This window comes from Anguilla rostrata, chromosome 3, assembly GCF_018555375.3.
Source record: "Anguilla rostrata isolate EN2019 chromosome 3, ASM1855537v3, whole genome shotgun sequence".
Classification (NCBI taxonomy): domain Eukaryota; kingdom Metazoa; phylum Chordata; class Actinopteri; order Anguilliformes; family Anguillidae; genus Anguilla; species Anguilla rostrata.
This window is the reverse complement of record NC_057935.1, coordinates 38,655,998-38,668,207: the sequence shown is the minus strand read 5'-3', so window position 1 is coordinate 38,668,207 and position 12,210 is coordinate 38,655,998. Positions and strand designations below refer to the sequence as shown.

General features: G+C 36.9%; 1 protein-coding gene across 2 annotated transcripts in view; it reads right to left on the bottom strand.

The window, feature by feature from the left end:
- Positions 1-9,778, bottom strand: part of b3galt1b (UDP-Gal:betaGlcNAc beta 1,3-galactosyltransferase, polypeptide 1b) — a 126,979-nt gene extending 117,201 nt beyond the window's left edge. For both annotated transcript variants that reach the window (XM_064327452.1, XM_064327450.1), the window contains exon 1: positions 9,700-9,778. The gene's annotated coding sequence lies outside the window, so the exon portion shown is untranslated. The remainder of the gene's footprint in view (positions 1-9,699) is intronic.
- Positions 9,779-12,210: the final 2,432 nt, after the last annotated feature.

Here is a 12,210-nt window from a genome sequence, read left to right as displayed (position 1 = left end):
CATCATTAAAGATGAGGTATAAACAAGGCAGAAATACCGAGTATGTTATTATGCAGCCAGAAGAAAATATTTTTATTTGGTTGCAGGCAAAGCAGAGAATACCCTCAAGGAGTGACAAACAACAGTTTAAGCAGAAAAATAGCAGTATATCTCCATAAGATATTTGGGAGAAATGCATTAACGAGTCTAGTCAAATATTTCTCCTTAATCTGTTGACATGAGGCTTTCTGAAATAACAAACAGCACACAGTACACAAAATGAGAAACATAACATGCATATATACCTTAAAATGCATTGTCTATGGACTCCTAGAGCAAATTTTTCACTCCTAAATATCACTGTTTAATTAAGTGGGCTGGAATATTGCCTTAGCACAGATAGTTGATTGAGGAAAAATCTTTATGGACAGAAATGTTATCCTCTTGACTATATTCATATCATACTGAAAACACATGCATAACGCAAAAAAACAGGATTAATATTCCACGGTTTCCGCCAGTGTATTGCAAGCCCGGAGGCCCGCTGGGCCTAAGTTGACCCCCCGCCGGGCCTAAGCATCGGGGAATTAAAAAAAAAATGTATTTTTAATGTTTTTTAAACTACGTTTACAGTGGGAAAAGCTCCCCAGCGAAATCTGTTGGTTAAAACGTGAACGCACTATAGGAGAACAGCAGGTCTGAGATCAGATTTTCTTTACCCTCATTGTGCGTGGAGTGACGTTAAACACTTGACGCTTCCAACTATCACAAGCTAACGTTACCTAGCAAGCCACAATTTATTATTTAGTAGGCTAACTAACCTCGTTACAAACTGCGTTATCACTTCATCTCGTCGGTAAGTACATTATATTTATATAAACTTAAGCAGTGTGTAGGTAACGTTAAACTAATAGCATGAATGTAACGTTCGATACATTGTAACATTACATGATTTATTAATCGCCATCGAATTAACGACTTCACTTGTTTATTAATAAGGTTAGCTTGATGACATTGATGTGCAAGACAACGTGGTCATTTAGCTAACTTAGCTAACTAACATTTAGCTAACTAGCTAGCCAAACAGTCAGTAACACAGATACATATATATTGTTGTTGTTGAAATGTGCCCAGCATTCCAAGGCTGTACATTGTTGTAAGATTCAGTAGCCAATCAGTAGGCAGTGTTGTGCATATCCCGCTCTTACAGCTCATTTCCAGCCCAAACCGCTGCAAAGAGAGCAAGCTTTTTTTGTCAGTGACATTTCCTTCTGACATCTACGACGGCAATCGCAACCACAACATTTATTTTGCCTTTCTGTGTAGCTATTTCCATGGATAAAATCGCATTTTTTATTATTATTATTATTATTATTATTATTATTATTATTATTATTTATTGCTAAAAACATTTACTTCATATCCAGGGAGATAGCCAACTACTTGCACGTTACATGACATGTGTAGCCATTTAGTAATACAATCGCATTTCAGGCTAGAAAATAACCCGTTAATGCAGAGAAATTGCTGAGTTGTCTTTATCTGAAGACTGAATCTTTATCGCAACAGAACGTATCAAGGCTGGCAGCCTGGATCGAATTTGTTGTGACAGCTGCCGTCCAAAGCAAACACCTGAGAGAGGCTGCCTGCGTGCGAGCCTCCCCCAAGGCGTTACGTCATTGTTTTGCAATGTGCAGCTGTCGTAAAAACATGCTGGCTTCGGAATCGATAAGCACGGAGGCATACAATTCCAATGAATAGGACAACTTGGAACCGGTTCTCGTTTCCCATCCCTATTTAAATGTGCCCTGCATTCCAAGGCTTGTTATAAGATTCAGTAGCCAATCAGGACTTGAATATAAGTTTTTTTAGAGTGCAAAAACTTTGATATTATTTATTTTAATTTAATTTCTTTTGTTGTTGTTGAAAACACAGCATTCCAAGACTGTGCATTGTTGTCAGATTCATTGTAAGACTCTGCTATGCTGTAAATAGTTGTTGATTTTTTTAAATGTGTGTTGAATAAATGACTTAACAACATTCACATTACGTAGTCATATTTTCAAATTTCCAGTTAGCTTTAGCACTGACTTAATGTAGGGCCCTATGGAATCTGTGATATAGCTTTTTTAAATTCTCAATTCCGCGATTCCGTCCGTGATTCCGTTATCACAGAAACTTTAGGGCCCTACCTTAATGCTGCCATCAGTCTGTCGCTGGCCCGCGCCGGGCCCCCGTCAAAAAAGACACTTGGCCGCCGGGCCGTCGGCCCCCGTCAAAAGATACTTGTCACCGGGCCTAAGACCTTTTCTAGGGGAAACCCTGTATTCTCCTAGTATTGCGGTTTTGGGGATTCACAGATCAGATCATCCCTGGTTTTCTTTTACATGCACTCTCACAAGAACACAATCGGCAAACATAGGTCAAAAGCACTACTGTACTAAAGAACATTAAGAACAACACACTACAGCCTATAGTTAGTGAAAATATGGAAATGTATATTCTAGTCATTAAATATTTGCATTTAAAATATAAAGTTAATATTACCTATCATTTCAAAGAAAGCAGTATGTAAGGTGGATAACAGGCAATACATGTACTTCATATATAAGTTGTACTGGTGTATCAAAGTGCGACTGAATACAGATCAATATTTGGCAAAATATTCCATGTTTTGTGGATTCATATATAATTGAAAAGAAATCTATCACTAGAGCAGGCAGTTCTGAAATATGATTTATTTTTATTTATCAAAAGACGACAAATACAAGACGAAAGACAAAAAATACAAAACAGATCAATAGCTAATAGGATCTCTCTAAAGTAAATGGGTTATGCCCATTGAAAACGTTGTACCTCAATCCAAATTGTATTTGGTTCTTTTTAAAACAAAGGACAACGGTGATTCAATATATAATAGGCACAACACATAATAATTACTCTTCTATGTAGGCCATTTTATCATGCCCCAAACGGCCTCTGCCACACTGTTAACTCATTCTAATCTAATAGTCAAGTGCTGCATTGCATACTGATGACCACAGAGAAAAAGAACAACCTTTGTAGAGCAAATCACTACTTATGGTCTGTGCAAACTGTGATGATTAAAACCCCCTCTCCCAGTTTGTGTATTATTCTTTTTCATAAAGGGTATTAAAGTACACTGCAGAACATTTCACAAGAAAATCCTTTGTTAATATTTTTTCTATTATTTTGTACCTATTATTTAAAATATACATTAGTTTATACATTTAAGCTATACCTCAAACATGCAAAAATTTTCATGACACATATTACAAATTATATCCTGCATGCATATACAAATATAATTTGTTTGGGACAAATTTATATTTTTTCTTGATTTTTCTTGATTGTACGACATAATTTTAGATTTGTGATCGAACACTTCACATGTGATTAAAGTGCACATTCTAACCTTCTATTAAAGGATAATTTTTCACGCATTTTGGTTTCACCATGTATAAATTACAGCATATTTTATACATGGCATTTTAGGGCACCATAATGTTTAGGACAGATAGCTTCACAGGTGTTTCTGATTAGTCAGGTATGTTCAATTGCTTCCTTAGTGCAGGTATAAGACAGCTTTTAATATTTCAGTTTGATTCTATGCTTTTGAATGCCTTTGGAGTCTGTTATTAGCATTTGTCAACATGAGGGCCAGAGCTGTGGCAATGAAAGTCAAGGAGAAGTGAGAGAGCACTGGTGAGCTTTTGAGCCAAGGAAGAACTCTAATGTTGATGACCAAATAATTCTTACCATAATGAAGAAAAAACACCTATCAGACAAATCAGAAACACTTCAGGAGGATCTTACAGTATCTGCTCAAGTTCAAGCAAATGCTTTCGAACTCACTGGATAGTACTTCATCCTACAGCAAGATAATGATCCCAAACATACTGCTAGAGCAGCAAAGGAGTTTTTCAAAGCCAAAACTGGAGAATATTGACTGGCCAAGTCACTCACCCTATACTGTACGAATCCACTTGAACACGTTTCATATGCTGAAGAGAAAACTTCACTACTTGGGTGTACTACTTGCCCCCGAAACAAGCAGGTGATGAAGATGGCTCAGGTACAGGCCTGACAAAGCATCACCAGAGAAGCTACTGAGCACCTGCTGATGTCTATGAGTCACAGACTTCAAGCAGTCATTGCAAGTAAAGGACATGAGACTAAAGTACTAAACATGACTACTTTCATTTACATGACATTATGATGTCCCAAACATTATGCTGTTCTGAAAAAAGGGGGGGGGGGTGTATAAAAAGGGCTGTAATATCTACATGGTGAAACCAAAGTGTATAAAAATACCCTTAAATAAAAGCTGAGAATGTGCAATTTAACCACAAAATCAAGAAAACAATATGTCCCAAACATTAAGGTGGTCACTTTATGTATACAATATATATTTCACCTAAAACTCCACTCCAGAGGTTAAGTGAGCAATTATACAGTAATGTCTGCAGTGAGCATTTTGAACCCTGGTCACTGGTATTTATGGAAAATGTCTATACCACTTCAGAGTTAAAGTGTACAGCTGAGGAAAGACCTGAGCTGTGCTACATGTGTTACACTACTCTCAGCAACAGGGCTTAACCTCTACCTGATACGTGAGCCCTAAGTGGCTGGAAAGCATCCCTAGATGTGTACTGAACAATAAATGCAGCAGTGACAGATAACTGATGTTCAGTGCCAGCTGTAATACACCTTTACATTTAAAAGTGAGAGAATAAGAGAAAACATTACATTTCAAAATGTAAAGTTTCAAGTAGCACCTTACATTTATCGAAAATAAATAATTTTAAAACAATGGATGGGAATTTCTGGGGGGGGGTCCACATCTGCCACTTCACACTATCAGTGGTCTGTCTGTATCTGCTATTGAGCAGGTATGCAACTCTTCAGTAAATAAGATTCTAATTATTTACAGGAATTAAATACACTGAATTGTACACAGAGTAACGTGCACGTCCACTGATAATACTTCAGTATGGTGTACTGTGTACTGTGTGACTAACTACATTTTGGCACATCTAATTAAGAGAGCTGTCAATGTGCAAAATTTTGGTATTCTAAATTATAAAGACCACAAACTATGTGGGAGAAAATGCCACTGTCAGTTTACTTGAAATAAATGTAAAAGAGAAAAGATGAACTACCTTATTTTCTTTGAAGTAAAAGAACAGTTAAATGATAGTTGGCTTAGAATCAATACTAAATCGATATGATCTAAACCTGTACCGATATTAATGATGGCGCCCCGACTTAGAGGTCTCCTAAGGAGGCGAATCGATCGGCTTTACACCCCCCACTGTTCGGAAACATTGAAAAGGTGCCAAACTCTGCAGTTCAGGGACACTGTACTTGAGTTCTGCTCTGTCTGCACTAGCATTGCACAACCTCCATCCTCAGAATTTCTCTCAGTCATTTAAATCTAATATCCCTGCAGCGGCCTGTCAGGGTCATTATCAAAACCCACCATCGATTTGGTATTTAATTACACTTTTTCATTTAGCACGGATGAATGGCCCAGTCATTACCTCGATCGCAGATAAACAAACTGAAATAAAACATATTTGTTATATTTGTTAGAGACACGATAACGATGGGAGTTCAGTGTCCAGTTTAAATCTCGTGAGCTGCCTGCCTGGGGGAGATACAGCCAGAGAGATATATCTCTAGATCTGGAAAAGAGCACTTCTCTGCAAGATTCCCACGCAAGATTCTATTCTGCAGTGCCGTGTTCTGTCATCACACTGCATTAAACATGTCAATATTGAGACTTAAAAGGGCAAAATGTACTGTGAAAAGAGCATCACTCCTACCACGGAGAAAGCCTAGAGACGCGCACACTCGGAACACGTTCAGGTGCTGTCATAAAAAAAAGCGAAATATGTTGGAATTTTAAATCAAGTGTGCAGAGCAAGGGACATAGATAAATTTACCCAAATAATTTATTTCATAAGATCCGAGTGCAAAGTACTGAATTATAAAGCAATTTGGTCTATCCTATTACCATGTTTCTGCAGAGGTATCCAGTTCTTTTACAGAAATAATACCCAATATTGTAAAAGAACATGCACCTCTTATCTGCTGAAAATATATGATTGTTTGGTAAGTATTTTTGCCTTGTGAGGCTGGACCTTGAATAATTCCATTGAAACATCTAATTATTTTTCTTTCTCAAAAAAAGAAATATTCCCTGGAGTCAACTGGTTTATGAACACTGAAGACATTGGAGTCTTTATATACAGTGCAGTCCATAAGTATTTGGACAGTGACACATTTTTTGACTCTGAACTTCTGCACATTGGATTTTAACTTTAGAGTATTAACATCGACATCCACTGATCACTGTAGTCATTATAGCCCTTTTTTACATAGTCTCCCCATTATAGGGGACCACAAGTAACTGGACATATTAACATAATTTTAAATAGTCATCATATTAAGTACTTGGTTAGAAATCATTTGCATTCAATTACTGCCTGAAGCCTGGGACTCACAGATGTCACCAGACACTGGGCATCTTCCCTGGTGATACACTGAATAGCCTGTATTGCAGCCATATTCAGTTCCTGTTTGTTTCTGGGGCGTTTTGCCTTCAGTCTTGTCTTCAGCAAGTGAAATGCATGTTCAAGTCGATTCAGGTTGCGTGACTGACTTGGCCAGTCAAGAACATCCCGCTTTTTGGCCATGAAAACCCCCTTGGTTTCTTTAGCAGTGTGTTTGGGGTCATTGTACAGCTGCAAGATGAATCACCATCCAATGAGTTTTGAGGCATTTGGCTGGATCTGAACATATGTTTCTGCACAATTCAGAATTCATACTGTTCCTGCCATCAGCAGTCAACATCAATAAAGGCAAGTGAGCCAGTTTCAGTGGCTGTGATACATGCCCAAGACATCACCTCCACGTTTCTAAGATGACCCGGGGTGCTTTGGATCACGAGCAATTCCTATCTCTCTCCACAATTTTCTTTCCATCACTTTGGTACATGTTAAATCTCATGTCATCTGTCCAAAAGAGTCTGTTCCAAAACACAGTTTTTTTCATGTACTTTTTTTTCCCTACTCTAACCTGGCCATTCTGTTCTTGAGGCTTACCAATGGTTTGCATCTTGCAGTGAACCCACTTGACACATCTATGTGAAGCATCCTGGAGAGTGATCTTGATCTGTTCGACAAGTAAAATGGGTTTTTTCTTCCCAATTTAAAGTATAGGTCAGTCATCCACTACAGTGGTTTTCTATGGTCTACCAGGTTGTTTGCCGGTGCAGACTCACCAGTGTGTTCTTGATTCTTAACAATGTAACAAGTAGTTGATTTTGACACACAATTTTTTGGCTATTTATTCAGATTTTTCCATGATGGCCTGCTTAACTGGCATTGACACTTCTTGGTCCTCATGTTGAGAGACAAAAGCAACAGATTCCAAATGCAAATTGCATGCTTAGAATCAACTCTCGACCTGTTGTTAGCTTTCTTGTGCATGAACTAATAATGATTCAACAAAAAGCTAGCCAAGAAACAGCTTCAACTGTTCAAATTACTTTTGGTCCCCCAAAATGTGGGGACTATGTATAAAAAGGGCTGCAATTCCAACAAGGTTCCCCTGATATGAATGTAAATACCATTAAATTAAAGCTGACAGTCTGATTGTTTAATTGTTTTCAAATCCAATGCTGTGGAGTACAGAGCCAAAACAACAAAATGTGTCTTTGTCAAAATACTTATGAACTGCACTGTATAACACCTGTATACTTCAGAATACTTAATTTATATACTTAATTTATATTAAGGCTCCATGGTCTCAGTAGGCATTGCTGGAGGTAACAGGACATTCTAGCACACCAGTTGGGTTTGAGTGTTACAGGCATATTTAATTATTGAAAATGATAGTCAATGGTATAGTCAGGCGGTGAGTTTTTAATGTCTTAGGAGGCAATGAAATTTGCATTAGCCAATCAGAGAACCTGAAGATTTTAAATCCTAAATAGCTACCTCCCAAAAATGCCACTCTGTTTAAATGACCTGCCTCTTTCTTGCTTATTTAAGGGAGATGTCACGTGGTATTGAGAAGAACACACACCAATAAATTGTGAGCTGAGTTGAAGAATAGCAATGCACTTCTTAAAAACACATGGCAGGATTATATACAGAGAAAATAAAATTAATTTTAAATGTTAAGTATTTTCCTTACTAAATGTTAAAAACTGAAAACGGATTCTAAATCGAACCTAATTATTCGTCTGCTATTGATGTTAAGCGAAAAGTCTTCAGGGTGTTGTAAACAGAAGTTATATTGATCTGAATACTTTCGGTGGACCTAATCTAATTGTTAAGTTGTTTATATGCATAGTTACACAAGCTAATGTATAATTTCGGTCATCATTTTCGTTATTTTCGTTATTTATGAGTATAGAAGCATACCCTATAGCCTATTCAAGATATTTAACGGCATACGGGAGAAGGTGCCGGTTATGAAAAGAGAGCATGCGACAGTGAGCTACGGGATGGCAAACCTTCGACATCGGAATATCTGCGCTTCAGAACAAAAGCACGCTTGACTGAGCAACATCTCGAGATATAAACAGCAGATGCATTAGATTTCAGTGCCTTCTGTTTTCAAAGGACCCTGATGTTCTCCCTTTTTCTGTGAAAAATGACTTTCGTCTGTTTTCCGAAAAGCACGTATGAAATTCAGTGTAGGTACTTCACCAGGATACAGTGAAACAACTGTGAAATCAGTTACCAGTATTTATTTCCAGAAGACGCTTCACGCATAAAAATACATTCGTGGCTCAAGAAGGCTCGTATAAAAGAAACAAATAAATTTCATTTTTTTCACATTTTAAAATAAGTGAATAATCAATTTTCTATTATTTCGCACACGTTTAATTACAGCTCCGCTACATGAACTCTGGGAAAACTAATTAGTCAGGTCACTGGCATATTTTATAAAGCCTAAAGGCTTAAATCAATCTAATATTAATTTTAGATTTCGTTTTTGTCCCATAAAAAATGATCGTAGGTAAGCTACAGGCTATGCCATTGAACTTATCGAAATAGACTTCCTGCAAATTCCAAATGGCTATAAGTAATATTTACAATTTGTTTTCACTTTGCCCGTCATGTATGACGTATCTGTTAAGTTTAATTTTAAAATCCTCCCTGATAACTAAAGCAACAACCACTTTTAATTAAGTGCGATTCCCCTTTAATCCAGTCAGTGCTGGAGGGAATGACCTCTTAGCATGGCAAAGTATGTCTCTTTCGCGTAATACCGCTAAACTACTTTATGCTTCACAAAATAATTTGTGAGATACTGAAACAGAATATGCAGAGAGGCTACAATACGTTCACCTAGGTAGCCAAACACCGCATCGATACGAAGTCCAACACAGTGTTTGCCCAGAGTACGCGTCCTGTGGAGGACATGAGGAAACTGGATAAAATGGTTCGCTAAAACATTTAACACCGAAATCCGCCTAAGAAGAACAGCAATCAATGGAAACGTAGCCAGCTGTTTGACTCAGTAAGACCCAGTTTCATTTACAATATCGAAGAACTGGAGAATGTGAAGGTTATATCGAAAGCCTCTTAAAAAATATTCCCATGCTTCCCGTTGCACCGGTCCTGATGCGAGGCGGAGAATACATAGCAATTGCATCAATGGTAAACATTTCGAACCTACCAGTTGTATTGTCTCCATCCCACCAAGACTACAGGCGCTGATGCTATGACTGTCCCTTGATCAGCGTCTCTGGGCGAAAGGCTATGTGTATCGAGGAAACGTAATAGCGGAACGCGGGGCAGGCGCTTAGTCTGACAAGAGAATCGTCCAATCAGGGGCATCGGTACGGATTCATAGCCAATCCGTTTGATAGAAATTACGCTACTTTATGTAGCAGGATAGATTGTCTTTGTTTGAAACGGGCAATTCCTCTACATTCCTGACTTTTGGAAAATATATTTCGAGACAACACATGTTTAAGTCGCATGGGTTTATGTCGAAACAGCTGTTTTTGGGAGTTAATAGAAAAAAAATCTTTGTGACTTTGAACAAGCATGATATTGATTTTTTTTTTTTTTGCATATTTACCGCACTGTTTTGTACTGCAAATATATATTTAAAAAAAAAACATTTTAATTCAAGTCTTGCATAGTAGCCTATTAAGTTGTTATATTTAGGCTATCAAATAATCTCAACAAAAAACGTTTTCAACGTACAAAAAGACAATGTAACTCACTCATACAAAGCACTGTCAGTAAGTCATTAATTAAAAATGGCCAAATCTATGTCTGTCGTTAAAAGTATTGATATACAAATGAGGCCAAGTTACAACAAAAAATGTTAGCCATTTTAGCTCAAGCTTTAAACAAGCTTTATTCCAAAGCAATGCTATCAAATGTTTCCTAAATGATTTAATGTAACTTTGACCAGTGTTTTGCATATAACTATCTGAAGAGAATGAGGTCATTCAAAGTTTTTGTGTCACATGAAAGTGTGAAATGCAAATCATTTATCGTAAAAATAACCAGCAATTAATCTTATTACTACACTGATTGTACAGTTGTCTGCATGCAGTGCTTTGGGTGCATGAAAAACATGTAATGAATAAAATTAATTATTTTATTTTATTTTCATAATTATGTTCACAAGTGAGATTTTTCATTATTGTACATTTTAAAATAAATAATATTGTTTAACTTATTTGGCTAGAATTTATCTGACCCACAAACATACAGTGCATGAACGGGACAAGCATATGTCTGGATAGATTCAATGTTTATTTTATAGACATAAATATTTGTCATTTTTATCTGTATTTATTTATTCATCCTCCCCTTTCTCTAGTGAAAATGATTGTATGTCTCTTGGTATAACTGTCTGGTTGTAAATGAGAATGTTATACACAGCAAGGGAAATTTCTCAGTGGGGATAATAAAGCTTATTCTATCTATCTATGTATCAATCTATCTGCAGTTTCTATTTTACAATCCATACTGATTTTAGTATACAAAAATTGAACAAGCTGTACAATTAAATTGACAACCAAGTGTAAACATATCCTTTCTGTGTACACTTATTTTCCCACCTGCATTTATTGTTATTTTGTTATGTTGTTATTTGACACTTTGATGTGACACATAAACTTTGAATGTCCACAGTTCTCTTCAGGTAGCTGATATTTTTTGTGGTAATTTGACCTCTTTTTTATATAAAAACTTTTCCTCTGTTATTGCATATTCGTCACACGGAACGGTTTAAGATCTTTAGACAAAATGTAATATTAGATGAAGGGAACCTGATTAAACGCAAAACACATTTAAAAATAATTTTTTTATTTAATGAAAAAAATTATCAAACTTTTAGTCCACTCTTCTTTGCGTAACTGCTTTAATTCAGACAAATAGGTTTTTGACCATGAACTACTAATTTCCAGCCTTCCACAGCATCTCTATTGTGTTCAAGTCAGGACTTTGACTAGGCCATTGGAAAACTTTAATTTAGTTTCTTTTTAGCCATTAAGATTTTGTGTTCTGGACCATTGTCTTGCTGCATAACAAAATTATGCTTTTGCTTTCAGCTCATGGACTGTGCAGAATTTAATCACCATCACACTACTGTACCACCATCATATTTGACTGTCTGTGGATATGATGTTCTTACTGTGAAATGCTGTATTTGCTTTACGCCAGACATAAGGGGACCGGTGTCATCCAAAATGTTTCATCTTTGACTTATATGCCCAAAATACATTTTCCCAAAAGGCTTGGGGATCATCCAGGTGCTTTTTTAATAACTTAGCATTGATGTTTCTCTTGGTTAGCAGTATTGCCCACCATGCTACTCTCCCATGAATTCCATTTTTGCCCAGTCTCTTTCTTATTGGGTAATCATGAACATTGATCTTCACTGAGGCTAGAGAGGCTTACAGTTCTTTGGGCATTCTTCTTGGATCTTTTGTGGCTTCCGGCATGAGTAGTCGTTGCACATTTGGAAACTTTTTGGCAGGCTGGCCACTCTTGGGAAGATTCACCACCATTCCAAGTGTTCTCCATTTGGTGATAATGGTTCTTACTGTGGTTCAGTGGAGTCCTAGAGCCTTAGAAATGGCTTTGTAACCCTTTCTAGACTGATACTTTTTAAAATCTCTTCTGGAATTTCCTCTGATCATGGCTTAGTGTGCTTGTAGAAATT